The 20,922-nt window shown below is 27.3% G+C and overlaps 1 protein-coding gene across 8 annotated transcripts in view; it reads left to right on the top strand.

Annotated features, from left to right (window-relative positions):
* The window catches only part of LOC122497978 (serine/threonine-protein phosphatase 4 regulatory subunit 1-like), a 595,496-nt gene that overhangs the window by 502,217 nt on the left and 72,357 nt on the right, over positions 1 to 20,922 (top strand). The window contains exon 1 of one of the 8 annotated variants that reach the window (XM_043605438.1): positions 17,771 to 18,705. The exons of the other annotated variants lie outside the window; for them this stretch is intronic. The gene's annotated coding sequence lies outside the window, so the exon portion shown is untranslated. Of the gene's footprint in view, positions 1 to 17,770; positions 18,706 to 20,922 lie in introns of those variants that run through there. 8 annotated transcript variants of the gene reach the window in all.

Below are 20,922 nucleotides of genomic sequence, written 5' to 3'. Positions count from 1 at the left end.
CCTCAAATGGTTGCCTCATCCAACTCTTTCATGTCTTCCTTCCCTCCTCCCTCTCTCTTACTCTCTCATCTTTCTTTACACGCGGGTCCATTCACCAGTTGGCGTTTTACTTTCGAGGAGTAGTCGTGGTGTCTATTTGTGCATTCCGGTGCAGCGACGGAGAGAAAGAGAGAAAAGGGTGAAGGAGGAGGAGGAATTCTCTCTCTCTCTCTCTCTCTTTATACGAAAGGGATGCCTGCGGGAGGAGAGAGAGAGAGAGAGAGAGTGATGAAACAACATGAGAGACAAGAAAGAAAGAAGGGAGGAGGGGAAGGAAAGGGTTAAAACTCAAGTTGCGATGACAGTAAGTGGCGTAGAGAGACAAGCACATAGAAAGAGAGAATGAGAGAGAGAGAAGGCGAAAGATAGTGAGGAAGGAAGAGGGTTGGGGAAGAGGAATTTCCTGTTGTGAGCATCTTTGGGTGCTGCATCTGCTGTGACGGGTTTTTAACTCCCTTGTTTTTTTCTTCCTCCCGTTTGAGAAAAAAAACAGTCAAAATCGTCTCGTGTTTGGCGGAAAAACAAAAATAATAATAATAGTAGTAATAAAAATAATTAATTAACATCTATTAATATAGTGTTAATATACAGGGTTGCCACAAAACATTAATTTTCTTTTTCCCTGATTTCCAGACAAAATTTTTACTTTTTTCCTGACCCTAAAGAATATTCTGATTAACTCTAAAAACGTTTACATACTCCAAAAAAATGTTTTTTTAAATTCTTTTTTAAATAAATATTTAATCATTATTATTTACTCCATATGAATTGCGATTTTCAAAAAATTTCAAATTCAAACCTTTTTGAAATTTAACAACTTATAAGAATATTTATTATAAAACATAAAGAAATTGATTACTCCGAGTCGAAGACTCGGAGTGATCGGTTTCTTCATTTTTTATAATAAATTAAAGAGAACCGAGTGATAAGATCATTATTTTATATATAATAGCAATATTTTTACTGTAATTTTTCCAAAATTATTTTCATCATTTTAATTCAATTACTATTTTCTAGAATTTTTAAATAAAATTCTTCTTTAAATGAATTTTCTTTAATAATTTTTTAAAAAGTTCATTGAGAATTTTCAAATCCATTTGTTTACATTATTCAATTTTACGAAATTTCAATTACTCAGAAAAATCTACTATTTTAATAAAATTTCTCGAAAGAATTCGATTATTTAAAAAAGAAATGTAATAAAATTCGTTGCAAGAATTCAATTATTTTCATAAATAATAAAATTCTAAACAGGATTTCAAGTGTTTAAAAAAATGTAATAAAAATTCGTGAACAAGAATTCAATTATTCTTCTAAATAATAAAGTTCTTCACGAGATTTAAATTATTTTCTATACAATTATTTTAAGTAAATTCTTCGAAAAATGTAATTATTTTCAAAAACTGTATTAAAATACTTGAAAAGAATTTAATTTTATGAAATTTCGATAATTCGGAAATTCTTCAAATAAATATATAATATATATATTAGAAAATAAAAACTTCAAATAATTTCAAAAAAAAATTCACTTAAACTTTTTAAAAAAAGAAATTAATTCTACAGAATTGTCAGTTAAAAGTAGGGTAACTGTACCAATTGTCGAGGGTTTTAGGCAACATGTGACTTTGAAATTTTTTTTCTCGGAAGTAAATGCACTTTAAAATTTGATTTTTGTATATTTAAACGAAGGATCTAATAATGTTTAATATTCATATTTATTTTTTTAATATAAACTAAATTGTTAAGCAAAAAATATATTTAAAAGTCAATTGAGCAAAAGCACCATTTGTCGATGGTCTTGTGCTAATTTCTCGAGGGTCTGTTCCAATTGTCGAGGGTATGACATTTTTAAACATATAACCCAATATAACCTAACAATTAACCTGTACAGATATTTGAAAATCGAGTAGATATTTATTTTTTCGATAAAAATATTATAGAATATTACCAGAAAACAAAAATATATTTATTTAACTATAATTGAATAATTAATATAATATCGATATAAAACCTTTTTTATAGTAGATGATACAGGACAGAAAATTATTTAACTATTTTTTAAACTTTTATAAATAAGTTAATTAAATTTAATCAATTTTGTTAATCAGACATTAATTGAAAAAATAAATTAATTTAAGTCACATTAAATTTGTAAACGAATAAAATAAACTTTTATTACGAACTGTGAATATAATGGTTATAATTAAACTATAGAACAAAATTTTTTAGTTTTAAATAATGCATTTTTTTTATTAATTTTTTTTCGGTCTTCCTCGTTTTTTTGGTTGATTATTTTCTGTTGGTTGTAAATTTTTGAAGCATTTTGTTTTCTTTTTCTCTGTACCTATAAATGTTTGGCATTTATGTTTGACGTTTAGTAAATAAACACTTAACCATCGATAAATGGTGCATCAGCGAAAAAAGTGACTACACCAATTTTCGAGTCATTACCTCGAAAAATGGAACTGTCAAAAAAAAGGAACCAAATACCGATGATTTGCTTTTAAAAAATATTAAATATTTTTTTTTAACAAAAAAACATGCATACAAAATTAATTTAGTTCTTGTACAAAATTATAATAATAATTTTGTACACAAAAAGTCATTATAAATACGTTTAATTTGCATTTCTAAAAATCTGTTTTAATCAACCTGAAGTATTAAGAAAATGGAGATTTGAGTAAATTTCACAGCAGTGAATTATAATATTAATTAAATAATTATTTTAGTAGAATCGCTACGAAATTTGAATATATAAATATACAGTTGAAAATACAAAGATTATTTAGAAATTTTTTTTGTTCTTAAATATTATATATTATACTATTTATCTAAAAAAGAAAATTATGATCCTCGACAATTGGTGCACCCTCGGCAATTGGTGCAGTTACCCTACGAAAAATTCAAATTTTCAAAGATTTTAATTTGAAACCTTTTGAGAATTCAATTATTTAAAAAAAAATTCACGCTAATAATGCTTTTAATATTCAATTATTATCAAAAAAATTTAACTGAAATTCATTTTTTAAATCAATTTTTATTACAAAATTCTACGAGAATTTAATTATTTAAATACAAAAATAAATAATTTTTTGAATATTTAAATGTTTCTCAAAATTGAATTTTCATACAGAATTTTATCAACAAATTTTTAATTAACAGAATTCTTTTGATGAATTTTAATAAAAAAATTTAAGAATAATTAAATTTTTTGACGAATTCGATTAAAATAATTGAAATTCTATGATGAGTTTTATTATTCATGAAAATAATTGAATCTCTGTAAAAAATTGTTTAATTTATGAAAATAATTGAATATGCGAAGAAATTTATAGAAAATTTGCAAATAGTTGAATTCCTGTAAAATTTTTATTATTTATGAAAATAATTTAATGTTTGCGCTTAGAATTTTATCAAAATTTTTTTTAAATAATTGAATTCTTTTGAAAATTTTTATTAAAACAGTAGGTATTGAAAATCATTGAATTGAGGAAAATTTTTGAAAATAATTGAAATTTTTACAAGAATTTTATTATAATTTTTGAAAATAATTGAATTTTAGAGAAGAATTTTATTATTTTTAAATATAATTGAAATTTTGACGAAAATTTTTTTAAAAATTTTTGAATATAATTGATTCTTCTGCGAGGAATTTTATTACTTTTGAAAATAATTGAATATCAAGATCCTAAAGTTCTGAACGTTCAAATGAACGAAATTTATTTATTTATTCTCCAAATTAAACTTTTATTGAAATTATTTTGCGTTACTATCCAAAAAATTAATTACTGTGAGTTGCTAAACGTAAATATTTCAGTTTTTAAATTTGTTTTTGATTAGTAATTTATTAAAATATCTTCAATAAAAAATATTTCGTTCATTTGAACGTTCAAAACTTGGGGATCATGAATATCTGCAATCATTTGTGTAACTTCTCCAAAAGTCAATTTTTCCAATTTAACTTTATTTAATAAAAAAATCCTTGACTTTTCCCTGATTTCCCTGACCTGTGGCAACTCTATAATAATAATGTTTTCGCTGAAAGTGATTATTCTCACATTTTCCTTTTTTTTTTTTGTAGGAAATGTAATTTAAATGAGGTTCCTACACTTTGCGATAATGAGTTTAGAAAACTAATTAGCGGTGCACTTTAATTGGAAGATGTCCTTCAAATATTCATTAGTCCACCCCCCCCCCCTCTTCTCCTCCCCAGCAGAACTTCTCTATTCGTAGATCTGTGAAAGGATATATATTTTGACTAATGAGCGAATTCAAATTAGTCATCTTGTCTATTTGAGAATCCTTTGTACCAATTGTTTTGTTTATATTATTCAACAATTTCTAAAGAGAGAAGAAAAATTAACTTTTTATTATTAGCACTTAGTGATTCTGCGGTTGTAGAATGCATTTGTTTAACAAAGTAACCAGAATTTTAATTTTAATTAAAATAACAATAATTCGGTTCAATTAATTAGAATTTTCATTGAAATAACTAGAACTCTGATAAGGACATTTACAGAATTTTAATTCTGGTTACTTTATAATTAGAAGTCTGGCTAAATTTATTAGAATTTTGGTTTAAATACTTAGAATTCTGGTGCAAGTAACTATAGATAGTAAAAAAATAATAAAATTAATGCCCCAACCTGAATTTTACTTTATTCGAACCAGAATTTTTATTTTGTGTCTGAAAGAAAGTCCAAAAAAGTCTAAATGAAAAGTAATAACCAAATGAATAGTGTTCTTGGAATTTTTTTTCTTCTCTTTTTCTTCAACTCGCGAACTTTTCGGCTCGCCAGTGTGACACTTGAGAAATAATAATAATTCCTCATATGGTTAATCGTTGTGATATTCATTAACTAGGCGATCCCCCACGTAGATTAGTGATCGATAAGAGGCGCTCGTAAATCATCTACAGTAAATGTCGATGAGGCAATATATATATTGTATATATATCGAAAGCATTCCTTCACGTTGTCCTGAAGTTGCCTTGTAAATTTATAATACGCCATAAGCATGTATAGTCATGTGCCTCTCTGCTCCTTAGAAGTGAACTTTGTCCATAAGAATATAAACGCACATTATATCTATATATATATGTTTCTTTGCAGTTATAAAGCCCTCCCATCGACTTGTAATCCGATAACTGCTCGTAATGCCTTATCTTATATGCATTTCCGTTTCCACTTGCTTGATGAACTTCAACCAATTAGTCGATTACGAAGCAATAAAAACAATTGCACTTTTTTTTGTTATTGTTCTCATTTTTCTTTGGTTTCTTTTCATTAAATGATGTTTATTGAATTTTTCAATAATCGTAGAGAAAAATAGTGATAATTGGGTGGAATTAGCGTTGAGTGTTAGGTTCTAATTGATCAATTCGTTCAACGTTTGTTTGTGGCCGTCGTGCGTAAGGCGTCGCACTCTCCGAACGGTTCGTGATATTCGGAGTTCGCTTCCTCGCACCCTGGGAGAATTTTTCATTTCTATTAAACAAATGTTCGGTTGCTTTTCATTCAATATAATAATTATAATGATAAAAATTATGATAATAATTATAATGATTATAATAATAATAATAAAAATAATAATAATTATAACGATATAACAATTATGATAATAATTATAACGATATAACAATTATGATAATAATTATAACGACAATGGCAACGAAAATAATAATAATAATAATTATTATTATTATTATAATTATTATTATTATTATTATTATTATTATTATTATTATAATAATGATAGTTATAATAATTGCATTAGTTAATAATAGAAGTAAAAATAGCAAAAATAATAGCAATAGTAATGAACAATATAGTAATAATTAATTTAGTACTTAATTGCGTGACAGGGGAGGGGGGGGGCGTTGAAAATCTCGAAAAATTGCGTGACATCATTTGTGAACCATTCGATTATTTCTGATCTCTCGAAAAAAGAGAGCAAAATTAATGAAAATGCAGTTGCAAAAATTATAATAACTGGAAATTAATCTAAATTCTGTAAATGTAATTTAAGTGTTGCAGACCATGCAAGACACGTGTTTGTCGCGACAATATGTGGTTTCATGTCAATAATAATGTTTCGTGCCACGTGTATTCAGCTATGAAATAAAAAAAAAAAAAAAACTTTTATCATCAACACTTCTATACATTGTTCATTAAATACAATCTCTTTGAAATTAATCCTAAACTAAATTATTTAACGAGCATTATTTTCTTTATTTTCATCATCATCATCATCGTCGTTGAGAAAAAATTAGATTAAAATTCTTTCTTTTACTCTATGAAAAATATTCTTCAATTAAATATATATTTCTACAATTGGAATGTCCATTCAGATAAAATGCCATTCTTATCGGCGGTATTTTCTCAAGTCACTTATTATCATTTTTATCAAAAAAGCAGATGAGTAATTGATAATTGATTACATCAGACTGTCATTTTTTTTCTCTCGTTTCATTGACATTGAGTGAAACATTTTTTTTTGTTATAAAAAAGAATAGAAGAAAATTTTTGTTGTTTCGAAATTTTTTTTTTCATTGTTATTTGAATTATTGATTATGGTTGATTATTAAATAATTATTATTTATTAAATTAAGTTAAATAATTATTATATTTATTAAATTACAAAAAAATAATTTTAATTATTATTGTAATTAATAATAGTTAATGATAAAGTAATGTAAAGTAAAGTAAAGTAACGCGCGCGTTAGGTTTTTAAAAATTTTAATAATTCAAATTACTCTGAAATTTATTAAATTTTTTAATATAAGTATACTTAATTAATTATTAAAAATAATGGATTTATAGACGAATTTTGCTCAAAAACACTAAAAAAAATTGAATTTTGGAAAATTTATAAATGATTGCATAAATTCAATTATTTTCAAAAGTAATAAAATTCTTCTCCAAAATCCAATTATTTTTAAAATTTTTAATAAAATTCTTGGCAAAATTCAATTTTTTAAAAATTTTTGGCAAAATTTCAATTATTATCAAAAATTTTCCTCATAATTTCATATGAATTCTATTATTTACAAATTTTGTATAAATTTCTTCGCAATAATTTAATTATTATTTTCAATAAATAATCAAATTTTTTACAGAGATTGAATTATTTTCATAAATAATAAAAAAAATAAAATTCTTTTTAGGAATTCAATTATTTTCATAAATAAAACTCATCGTAGAATTTCAATTATTTTTAATACAATTTTAATCGAATTCTTCGAAAAATGTAATTATTCTTAACAGTTTTATTAAAAATCGTCAAAAGAAATCAATTAATTATTTAAATATGTTTTGATAAATTTCTTTATGAGAATTTAATTTTAAGAAACATTTAATTATTCAATAAATTATTTACTTTTTTATTTAAATAATTGAATTCTCGTAGAATTGTTTAATAAAAAATGATTAAAAAATGAATTTCAGTTAAAATTTTAGATTGAATATTTATTATTTATTATTTAAATTATTCAAATATTTAAATAATATTTGAATATTATAAGCATTATAGCATGAATTTTAAGAAATAATTGAATTTTAAAAAAGTTTCAAATTAAATTCTTTGAAAATCTTAATTTTTCATATTTATAATCAATAATTCGGTAGAATTAATTATTTTGAAAAAGTTTAGTTGAATTTTTTTCTGAAATTTTTGAAAATCTTGATTCCTGTGGAAAAATAATAATGATTAAATATTTATTTACAAAAGAAGTTGTTGATGTTTTCGAATAATTTTACAATAATTTTTAATAGAATAAAAATAGAAATAGAACTAATAGAAATTTTGTTAATATTTTTTCCAAAATAAATTAAAAATTTCTTAAACAAAATTTGAATTATAACATTTTTTTTTACTTAAAACTTGTACTTTGTTTATGAATTATAATTGAGAAGCAGAAAAAGTGCAAAATATTTTCTACTTTCTAATTTTAATTTTCTAACAATTTTTCAATTGTTTTTTTAAAAAAAGGATAAAATAGCTGTATAATTTCGATTTGTCAAACAATTAAGTTTTTCATATTAAAAAAAGGAAAATATTTTACAGGATTTACATTTGTTAATTATCTAAAACGTATGTTACAGAATGCTAATTTTTTTAGAAACAAAGAAATAATGAATAATAACATTAATCATTTTTTTAGATTAATAAAAATATTTTTTCTGTATCCCTTTGCCGAAAGTACTGTCTTCCCGGTCTGATTTGGCTCCGGGAATAGCGACTTTTGTGGCCGGCTCGACAGACCCAACGAGCGCTCTGATTGGTTACAAGAATTTCAACACACGTACATGTTAGCATAGCAACCACACAAACACGTTACTTACAGAGCTCACGTTTTGAAAACAACTGACAGTCATCAAAATAATGCATGAAATTTCTTATTTTCTTTTATTTATTATTATTATATTTTGCATATTATTAAATATTTATTTGTAAAATAAAATTTCTTGTTTACTATTTTTTAAATTTTACTTCCAATTATTTTTTACTTATAATTTTTTTTCATGCCCGCCCCGACCAGCTAAGTCTCGGCTTCGCCTCGACTTTGCAAAAGTCGGGCGGGCAACTTATTCAGCTATTTTATTATTCAAACAATAATTATTTAACGTACTTTCGGCTGGGGATACAGAAAAATTGTATACGACACACGGCCAGAAATTTGGATAACCTAGCGAGCGTGATATATAAAGCCTCGGCTTCGCCTCGGCCTTATATATCACGCCGGCCAGGAAATCCAACTTTCTGGCCTAGTATCGTAATATACTATTGAATTATTTGAAAAATAAAGATAATATTATTAAATTAAATAATAGTAAAAAAAATAAAGAAGTAGATATAATATTATCTGGACAGAATACGAAGATTATTGTAGTTAATTATTAACAACAATTATTTATTATATAAACAAAATTAAATTAATTAAATTATCAACTTAAAAAATTGAAAATTTTGAAAAAAATAAAATTTTCCAAATCGAATTCACCAAAAAATGGTTGGCAAAAAATATTACTTTACTGGAAAAAAGCAGATTCTTTTTTAAAATTCGATTTTTTTCTGAAAAAAAAGTGGTCCGAAATAAAATGGAATTTGGTTGAGGAGTCGTATTTCTTTTTCCCGCTTTTGCTGACATTGGGTCTCTCTCTCTCTCTCTCTCTCTCTCTCTCTCTCTCTCTCTCTCTCTCTGTCGACATCGCAGGCGGTAAACTTAAGAACTGCAAGATTCATTAACGGTTCCTCGACACGAACGTTTGTGCATTCCTTTGCTCTCACGCGTGTGAACGCCAGTGTGATGTGCTTAAAAGTTGAACGAAAGAACAACAATGTGAGAGAGAGAGAGGATGGCTTTTTAAGAGACAAGTATTCATGAATAGAGGGAGTGAAAATTTCATCACTCAGAAGGGGAGGATTGGGGGATGTTAAGTAGTCGAGTAAAGATACTTGATATGCAAGCTTCACCTCATAAAATAAGACAGTAGGTCTCGTCTAGGTGTCATTCACAAACAACACACTATAGTTATTATTGCAATAAGGTCAGTGTGGCGTGGACTTGTCACAAAGGGCGATGAGGAATCTCGGCATAATTTTTTAAAAGGGTTTTTTAAAAATTAATTCTAAAAATTATATATTTTGGTATCTTGATTTCATTTATTTTTTATTTAATAATAATTAAAAATTTTTTATTTAATTCTATGTTCGTTCATTCAATTTTCAAATTTTTCCTTTCGGTTATAGACATATCAATTATTTTCTACTTTTATTCAATTGTTTCAATTTCTTCCATTTCGTTTAATAATATTTCATGTTTTTTCTAATCTTATTCAATTACTTCAATTTTATTTAATATTAATTTTTTTCTATTTCAATTATTTCTGATTTTGTTCAATTATTTCAATTTTATTCCATTTTATATGACAATGTTAATTTTTTCTAATTCTATATCAGTTCATCCCCTTATTGCAACCAGTCCTTCAATTCTTCTTCATTTCGTTTAATAATTTACATTTTTTCTAATTTTACTCAATTAGAAAGGAAAATTATATCTGTAAACTTGAAAAAATAGGTTATAATGCAGATTTTAACTTTTGCGTCAAAGTTTTTCTCTTTTTTTTGACAAATTGAAAGTGATGCGATTAAGGAGAGTTTGATGACACATTGGAATATTTAAATTAGGAACGACCTTTTGTTTCCGCCGTACGTGGGATATTGTAATATTTGTCACACGGCGTTCGCGACTCTACGCCCCCGCAACTGCCCACGAATAAAGAAATTGTATCTCTTTTTGCAAGGAAGAAGCGCCGACTTTTCATCTTTTTCGTCATCATGATGATTATTGTCATCACTAGAAAACAATTCGCACGCTAAAGCGCGCGGCTAACTTTTTAGGGTGAAATTAGCAATTTTAAAAATAATAGAATTTAAAAATTTGTAATTCACAGTTTTTGTTCAAAACACTACAAAAAATCCAATTTTGGAAAAATTACAAATAATTGCAGAAATTCAATTATTTTCAAGGATGATAACATTCTTCTCATAAAATTCAATTATCTTTCAAATTTAAAAAAAATTCTCGTCAAAATCCCAATTATCTTTTTTATAAATAACAAAATTCTTCCCCAAAAATTCTCAGGAATTCAATTATTTACAAATTTTTTATAAATTCCTTCGCAATAATTCAATTATTTTTATAAATAATATAAAAGAATTATTTTATCACTCGATCATTTTTAATTATTATAAAACATGAAGAAATCGATCACTCCGAGTCTTCGACACTCGGAGCAATCGATATCTTCGTGTTTTATAAAAATATTCTTATAAATTATTGAATTTAAAAAGATTTGAATTTGAAATTTTTGAAATTCTTAATTCCTATGGAAAAATAATATTGATTAAATAATTATTTAAAAAAAAAGTTATTGATGTTTTCGAATAATTTTACAATCAAAGAAATTTGTAAATAAATGTAGCAGAACATTTTTTTGAGTAAAAATTTTCCCTTTATTTTCTACAAATTTCAAAAGTTTCAATTTCATTTTCAATTAAAATTTGTAATTGACAAATAGAATAGAATTAATTCTACAGAAAAGTATGAAGAATACAAATTTTTAAAGAATTTGATTTGAAACCATTTTAAAATTTAATTATTTCTTAAAATTCATATTATAATGCTTTTAATATATTCAATTATTATGTGAAACTTTAACTGAAATTCATTTTTAAATAAATTTTTATTAGATAATTCAATAATTTAAATGCAAAAATAAATAATTTATTGAATGATTAAAATTTTTTAAAATTGAAGTCTCATAAAAAATTTTATCAAACAATTTTTAAATAATCGATTTCTTTTAACGAATTTTCATAAAATTTTTAAGAAAAATTACATTTTTCAATAAAGTTGATTAGAATTGTATTAAAAAATAATTAAAACTCTGCGATGAGTTTTATTTACGAAAATAATTGAATTCCTAAAAAAAAATTTTATTATTTATGAAAATAATTTTTTCGATCTGTCAAACAATATTTTTTAATGAAAAAGAAAAAACAAAAGCATACACAAAAACTAACTTCAAAGTGTGGACATTAGACAGAATGAAAGAATAAACTACGAAGATTATTATAGTTCATAATAATTTTCTCCTTATTCTACTTCTTAATTTTCTTCTTCTTTTTCTTCTCCAAGTTCTACTTTTTCTATTTCGTCACCTTTTCCTCCTTTTTCTTCTTAATTTTCTTCTCCTTATTTTACATCGTCTATCCTTCTTAATTCTCTTCTCTTTATTCTACTTTTTCTACTCTGTATTCTTCTCTTAATTTTTCTACTTCTTAATTTTTTTCTTCTTATTCTACTTTTTCTATTTCATTATCTTATTCTTCTTCTTCTTCTTAATTTTCTTCTCCTTTTTCTACTTCGTCACCTTCTTAATTTTCTTCTGTTTATTCTACCTTTTCTACTCTGTCTTCTTCTCATAATTTTTCTACTTCTTAATTTTTATCTCCACATTCTCCTTTTTCTACTTCGTCTTCATCTTCTTAATTTTTTTCTTCTTCTTCAACTTTTTCTTTTTCTTATTCTACTTTTTCTATTTCATCATCTTCTCCTTTTTCTTCTTCTTAATTTTCTTCTCCTTTTTTTATTTTTTCTTCTTAATTTTCTTCTGTTTATTCTACTTTTTCTACTCTGTCTTCTTCTCTTAATTTTTCTACTTCTTAATTTTCATCTCCATATTCTCCTTTTTCTACTTCGTCTTCATCTTCTTAATTTTTTTCTTCTTCTTAATTTTCTTCTCCTGATTCTACTTTTTCTATTTCGTCATCTTCTCCTTCCTCCGCTTCTTCTTAATTTTCTTCTCCTTATTCTACTTTTTCTACTTCGTCTTCATCTCCTTCGTTTTCTACTTCTTAATTTTTCCCTTCGTTTTTTTTCCTTCAACTTTTTGTACTTTTTCTTCTTCTTCTTCTTAATTTTCTCCTTTCTTTCTTCTTCTACTTTTTCTACTATTTCTCATTCTTCATCTTTTGCTCCTCTTTTTTCTCCACCTCCATCATCATCATCATCATCTTCCTCTCGATCCTTCTGTATTCTCGCGGATGCTAAACACGCACGGGTGCATCGTGCTCGCCCTTCTCTCAAAAACTGATGCACTTCCTCCCTACTTTTCGTCTTTTCAGATCGAAACAGAGAGAGAGACAGAGAGAGTGAGTGCACTTCTTATATTCTCGTTCTCGAGTCACTGAACCGATAAGGTCCGATATTCAGAAAAGAAAAAGAGAGGAAAAAAAATTCTTCAGTTTTTTTTTACCCAAACGACATTGGAATGCAGTTTATCGCTTCCCGAATTTTTTCCGAGTGTTACACCAGATCGTTATCTCCTCGTACAATGTTATGAGATTAAAGCGGTACAAATAAAAATGTTGAGGGACCACTAAGTTTGGTATCGGAAGAATGTAAGAATTTTTTTTTTATTATTATTATTATTATATATGAATTAATTAAGTATTCAAGGTGCTTTAAAAGTTTCTTTTTTCATCAAGGAATTTCAAAAGGGGGGGGGGGAGGGGGGATTCTCATAACAAATTTATCGATTGTTGTTGCGTGTCCTTCGCCCTTTTTGCGCTAATCGGTTAAATTGTTAATGTTAACAGTTTAGTGAAAAGGAAATTATTTGCTAATTAGTAATTTTTTATAATTAAAATTTTTAATTCATCAATTTTTGAAATTACATTAATTATTAATTTATATTTTTAATACTAATAATTAATTAATATTAATTACTTTACTTATTTATACTTAGTTATATTAATTACCAAATTATTTAATAATTTACACAATGTTTGTTTTATAATTAAAACTAATAATCAATTAATTAATATTAATTACTTTACTTGGTTATTAATTACCTAATTAATTAAATTACTAATTATTACAAATTAATAAGGTTTGTTAGTGACTTATTTCTTAATGGGGTATTCAGTAGTACTTTATTAATTATGCTCATTACTAATTAAATACATAGAATTATAGACATTAATAAATAAGTGAATGAAACTCGTCACAGGTGATGACAAATGAGATTTCTATTTAATTTTGAGCCGAATTTTCTTTGATAAGAAAATTGTAATTAAGTTATTATTGATTTGTCGTACAAGAGGCACTTCAAAATATTACTTTTTGCTCAGTGAGGTAGAGAAATAAAATTGCTATCTATAGGTAAACAAGGCTTATTGCGATGTCCAAGTTAATCTCCGAGGGATATTAACTTTAATTATTGTTCAGTTTAATCAATTTTAAATCAATGCCAATATGAGAAAACGCTTTAGTTCAAATTTAGTTTAATAATTTCTGTTGAAAAATGAAATTATTAATTGAATTTAATAGAATTTTATAAAAATGTAGTAGAAAATTAATTGTCATTTATACTGTCACTTTTGAAAAAAAAATAAATTTTATATTAATATTAATTTATTATAATTACAATATTTAACAGAATTTTTTTTTTGTTTCAGGTGAGTTTTCTGATGGATTTTCTATTTTAACAATTTGGTAAGAGTAATTTATTTACCGACGAAAATTAATTTAACTATTAATTTTAATTTATTGAGAAATATTTTTTTTGACAATTATTTATTTTTTAGTAATAATTATAAAAAATTTAATACCGATTTACTGTATTTATAATCAGTTTAATTATCGCATTTATTTCTCCTAGTATTAGAGTATATTTTGCACTAATTTTTACTAAAATTAACTCTTCCGAAATGGTAGAAATTAAATTTAAATAAACTAGATTTTACTATAAAAGTAGAGTGGAGATTAAAATATTTCTTCACACTTATTTCCCTCTGAAAAAATGAATAAAGTTTCTGCAAAAAAGAACTGTCAATTCCACAACAGACACTTATAAAAAGTCACAGAGGAAATATTTTCAAAAGCTCCTCTTTTATGGTCATTATACAATATTAATTGCAGCACTATTTAAATTTTAATAATAAAATTATTGAGCTGATAAAATTTCGACTGGTCGGAAAAAAAGAGACTATACCTAATGTATAACACAAGCACACACGACAAAAAAAAATTTCTTTTTTTTTTCTTTGTTAAGAAGACATACAAGGCGGTGACATTGCAAATTTACCGTTTTCATTTCCGCGAAGTTGTTCGCACTTTACGGTGTGCCATAAGTCCCGGGGCCCCCGAGATGCCGATATATACTCATGAGAGAGTCGCGCAGCAAATATCGTGAGAAGGGAATCGTCGTCGCGCGTTCCTCTCATTTTGGGACCTCACCGCGAAAACATTATAAAGTTTTCTCTCGTCGATTTCTCGTTTCAAAAACATACGGGAGAAGAGAGGAGAGAAGAAGAAGACCCAATCTCTCTCCGTCAGAGGTTTTCTGTTTGGCGGTGGCGGCAACAACAACGAAACGTTTCCGAAAAAAAAAATGGGTCGGCTTAATCCCCCGCATCAGACGATCATCAATTCCGTCCCGTGAGGGGAAGTGACCCCCCCCCCTCCGTCTTCATCACCAGGAATGGATTCACGCCCGTATCCCAAGCCGAACTCGAGACTGGCAATGCGATCGGAGTTGTCGCATAAAACTGCCTATAACTTTCATTATGAGAAGAGAAAGCTATTTTTTTAAAGTACCTGTCAACACAATCCATTTCACAGAGCATGGAATACTTTTTTGAGGTTCATACCACCTTCCGTGGTAACATCATTGATATGAAATCCATCCAATGATATGAATCCAATGATATGAAATACATCGCAGTTAAAATGCAGAAGGCAAATAAAGATTAGAGGTACAATTTTTGTCGGGACACAAAAACACCATTTGTAGTATAATTGTTTCTGCTGGTTGTGTTCACAGTTCGCAAAGTAAGACTGGAACTTCCCAACAACATAAAGCTATAGGAATCTCCTTCCTTATATATTAACTGACGGAATTTTTCACCGCTTGTGAGAAACTTTTTTTCTTTAAAAAAATAATATTTATGAAAGAAATAATTTTTTTTCAACTTGTTAAGAAATAAAACACAAGAAAAAATAAGTTGGTCAATTTTTCTTAATAATTAATTAATTTATTTATTAAATTACAAAAAATTGTTACTATTTACTAACTCTTGACTCAAAGCAATTGGAAAATAGCAGTTTTTTTTCCTTATTTTGCAACTAACCAATCTTAAAAGTACAAAATAAAGATAATTTATGATTTTAACAATTTATCAAATTGTTTAAAATAAAATTGTTTAAATAAAAAAAAAATAATTGTTAATTACTAATTTTCGATACAAACAGACTTCGCACTCGATAATTAATTTTAAAAAAGTATCAAAAAGTAGCTTTCAAACTAAAAAAAAATTGTAAAAAAGTAGCTATCGAAAAATTAAACTCAACAACCAAAAAACTCGTTTTAAACACTTTATAAAACTGACAAAAATTCCATTCTATATTTTATTTTCCTGACTTTTTCCTAATTTTCATAAAAAAAAAATTTACTTCTTTCTTATCCTAATGCTAATAAATTGAATTCCTACAACGAATTTTATCATTCATGAAAATAATTGAATTCTTAAAAAGATTTTTACAAAAAATATTTTCAATAATTGAATTCTGTTTAGAAATTTTATGAAAATAGTAGATATTGAAAATCATTGAATTGCGAAATTTTTTTTAAAAAGATTCAATTTTACAAAGAATTCTATTAAAATTTTTGACAATAATTTAATGTCTGTGTGTCATTTTATTAAATTTTTTTGAAAATAATTGAATTCCTAAAAAACATTTTATTATTTATGAAAATAATTAAATTCTTGCGAACGATTTTATTAGAATTTTTTAAAATAATTGAATTTCCAAGAAGAAATTTATTACTTTTAAAATTAATTGAATTCTTGTGATGTATATTGTTATTTATGAAAATAATTGAATTTTGCAAAGAATTTTATTAAAATGCCTCAAAATAATTGAATTTTCAAGAATAATTTTGTTATTTATCTTTAATAATTGAACTCTTTTGAAGAATTATTTATGTAAATAATTGAATTATTAGGAAGAATTTTATTAAAATTTTCAAAAATAATTAAATTCCTGAGAAGAAGTTTATTATTTATGAAGATAATTGAATTATTGCTAAAAAATTTTATTAAAATGTTGAAAAGAATTAAATATTTGTGAAAAAGTTTGTTATTTTTGAAAATAATCGAATTCTTGCTTAGAATTTTATCAAAATTTTTTTTAAAAAATTGACTTTCAATGAAAAATGTTATTATTAGTGAAAGTAATTGAATTATTGTTAAGAATTATATAAAAATTTGGTTAGTTAATTGATTTTTTCGAAATTATTTTGAAAATTCTATTCTAAATTAATTGAATCCCTGTGGACATTTCATTATTTATAAAAATAATAAAAATAATAATAATAATATTAATAATAATAATAATAATAATAATAATAATAATAGTAATAGTAATAGTAATAATAATATTCAAAATAATTGAATTTCGAATATTTTTTTGAAAATAATTGAATCGTTTTGAAGAATTTCATTATAATTTTTGAGAATAGTTTTTTGATTTCTAGTATTAGCTATTTTAAAAGTAGTGGAAATTAAAAAAAAAACAGAAATTGTAGCTTTTAGTGGCTGAAATTTAAAAAAAAGTTCCCAAATACTATCATAGCGTAAAAAAGTAGTAAATAGTATAGAGTTTTAGTAGATGAGTGCGAAGAATATAAACAATTAGTTTAATAATTTTTAAATTCAATTCCTTTGCTATAAATATTTTTTTTCTATGCAAAATACGCCTTAGCTGGAGAATGACAATTTATGTTATTGTAAAAAAAAAGTCATTAGGTAAGGAAAACTCCTTAATGAGGGATTAAGGGACCCCGGTGCTATTTTCGCTCCGGAACTCAAACGCAGGCCTCTGACCGCATGGTGGGGGAAGGTTACTTCCCCTCACGGAACGCAATCCCCCCTCTCGCTCTCATACTCTTTCTCTCCCCCCCACTCTCCTTCTCACCACTCGCGCCAATAGCTATGTAACTCACTCTTCCTCCCCCCGCGCAACCAATCCAATACCAGTGTGTATGTGTATATTCGTGATAAAGTGCATGTGCTCATTGGGGAGCGCGCGGGCGCTCGCCTCGTTGCGCACTCGTCACTGCGCAGACCACTACGCGCCGCTGAGCGTGGCGCGCCACCAATCTTTCTCAGTTCGGACCGGGCCATCGTCAAGTGAGCACGCTATTTTTCCCCCATGAAAACTGTGTGTCTGTGTGTGTATATGTGTTTAAAAAGGAAAATTTTTCCCGCGTTACGTACGATAATTGCGCACTAGTTCCCCCTACACAAAGGGAGTGTTTACCCAATTAAAGAATCACAAGCGGAAGTTTGAATCGAAACAAGAAAAAGAAAAAATGTCGCAACAAATAGTGTGCAAATTGTTCGACATTCATGTAAGCACATGTGGCACCACGAGGACGACGACGCCGTTCGTCAACCGGAAGCGACGCGCGCAAGCCAACTTCCTCGAATACACTCATGTCTTTCAATTTATCGCAGGTCCAGTTGAAGGACCGGAAGTGCGGATCAGTGGCGAACGACTACGACGACGACGAAATAAAAGAAATCGATTCAACATTGAAAATTTTCCTTTTACTTGAAATACGCAGTTAGTGTGAAGCAAAAATTGGATTATTAAACCATGTGGTGTTATTTTGCGAACTGGAATATTAGTGATGACATGTGGCAAATAATAGAGAAGTGATTCCTTTTTTTTTGCTTTAGTAGAAAAATGTGAATAACGAGTGCGTCGCTTTAACCGGTAATTGGACCATTCCTTATGCCATTGAGGTAGTAATGGCCCTTGTAGCGTGGTCACGCTACACCACGGTGCGCCATAGTACTATAGAGACTTCCGGCCCGCCACAGGAAGTGAGACACACGTGTCCGGGCGTATGTGTTCCCATACTAATACCAGTGTCGAGTTCTACCCTGCGGTGCGTTACAAGTACGACTGCTTGCTTCCTTTGCGCCTTCTCCTTTCTGAAAACGATCGAAAAAGCAGACAGTGTTGAAAATTTTCTAACAGTGTTTACTGTTCCGAATGCCCTTGGATAATTACGTCTAATCTATAAACAAGTATGTATTTTGAATTCATTTTTTGTGCTGCTTTTTTTTTTTCTTTTTGTAGAAATTTATTATTACGGTTTCCCGTTGTACGTTAAATACTATTTCCCTTTCTCATCTCCCCTACGTTTGTGTTACTCCCCCCTCCCCTCTCTAGTTATCTCGAATGTGGGAGGGAGAGGGGGCAAGTCTCAAAGTTCGACTGACCGCCTTTCTGTTATCGTTATCGGGTATAGAAAAGCAGCGCCAGTTTTCACTTGCCGCACCCGCCTAGTTCGATTACTTACATTATGAATGAATTTTTGGTGCCACATTCATTTCCCTCGCCATATTGCGGGAGTGCGCTTGTGCTCTTTCAAACAGTGGTTCTCATTCTCCTGCGGATTTTGTTTTTACACTCTGGAATTTTTTCTTTCGATTTGTTGAAAATTTTCTTTATATCCAATTAGGAGGATTCCTCGAATTTATTTTATCTATTTTATTACTACATTTTGTTTCTCTTACATTACATCTTCTTTTTCTTGGATTTTACTTGTCTTATATTCTTTTAGTATTTTATTTTCTCCTATATTTTACGACAATATTATATTTTGTCTCTATTCTATTGTTGTTATATTTTGTTTCTCTAATATTCAACTATTATTTTATTTTACTTCTCTTATATTCGACCTAGCATTATAGTTTATTTTTCTTATATTTTATTCGTCTTGTATTCTGATTATACTTATTTGTAAATATCATTGAGGCTGTTGTTGATATTTATCGACTAGAAACGGTAATTTGAAGATTGATGGACAATGACGGGAATTTTTTTTTTCTCTGTAAACATTGGGGTTTAATTTAGCAGGAATAAAACGTGCGGCGTGTATTTGAATTTTCAACGCAAAGTTACAAATTCCCAACAGAAATCCGATTCAAGCAGGAATGCGTTATTATGATAATTATATCCTGTGTGCCAAACCCCTTTTACATTATTTACATGCCATGGAAACTCACGCGTGCCAATTACCTTGCATCATCCGTTTTTCTCATTTTTTTTTTTTTACACTCGTTACAATCTGCTGAGTTATATTATGTATATTTTATACATTTGTATATAATATATAGAATATATACCTGCAATATATAGATATAAAAGACATATATATTTATATAAATTTCTTGTATATATCTACCTGCAGTATACATATAATAGGCACATATATACTTATTTACAGATAAATACACAGATATAGTTTAGAGATACACTGTTGGATATAAATTTTTCAATGAATAGAGAAATGTTGATCTGCCTGAGTAGCGGGGACGGGAGGGAAAGAGAGAATGCAAGAAATCCGCGTTCGTTCGATCATGTACTTGTTTATTTTTCTCGCCTTGAACTTTACTCTTCTTCAACCGTATTGTGGCACACGATCTCCAAGTTGCTTGTCAAAGATGCGTAATATTTTAGTCTTTATCGCTTTATTAACCGTCCATGTTTTTATTACAAACACTTTTAATATTAATTTACTCAAAAATATTTCGAATTCCGTAAATATTTTGTTTTCACGACTTTCTAGTTTTTAAATTTATACCAATTTTTTTTTTCTCCTTACCGTTTTGAATTTTTTTTTTTTTAACAATAAGAAAAGTGAGGTTATGTTGTATATTTTTATATTAAAATATTGATCATGAGAGTTAATTAAAAATAGTCAAAAGTAATTGTGTGAACACTTGATATATTTTCGACTGTTTTTGGAGAAAACGGTTATTTTTTTGAAAATACAGTTATTTTTTATTACTTAATGAAAAAGAATTTAAAGAGTATTATATATTTTTAAAGAGTAATTTTTATTCTCTTTTTTTGTTTTCTTTCTTTCTTTTCCTTTCTTTTTTTTTTTTACTTCTTTCTTTTTGGTTTCTTTTTCGTTCTTTTAGTTTCCTTTTCTTTTTTTCCCTTTTTTTCGAGGATAATTAAAAAAGACGATCGAATTTTGCGGCGGTCCGTTATATAACCAATCAGGGGGATAAAGTTGAGAGCCGCCTTCTTGCATACCGTATTATGGTTTGTGGGCCGATTGCCGGTGAGCTGAGAACGCGAACCGTAGGAGGCTGAGTTAAGGACAGGTACCCATGGAATGCCGTCTTCGGGCTCGAATATATCTGAGACTGTGAACCCAAAGGCTCTCCCCGCGTGCGTTCCTTGTTTCTTCTCTCCCGAGAGAGTCGCGTTCCACTGTTTCACGACGT

This window comes from Leptopilina heterotoma, unplaced genomic scaffold, assembly GCF_015476425.1.
Source record: "Leptopilina heterotoma isolate Lh14 unplaced genomic scaffold, ASM1547642v1 Lhet_14, whole genome shotgun sequence".
Taxonomy (NCBI): Eukaryota; Metazoa; Arthropoda; class Insecta; order Hymenoptera; family Figitidae; genus Leptopilina; species Leptopilina heterotoma.
The sequence above is the reverse complement of the archived record's forward strand: the minus strand, read 5'-3'. Positions and strand labels throughout refer to the sequence as shown.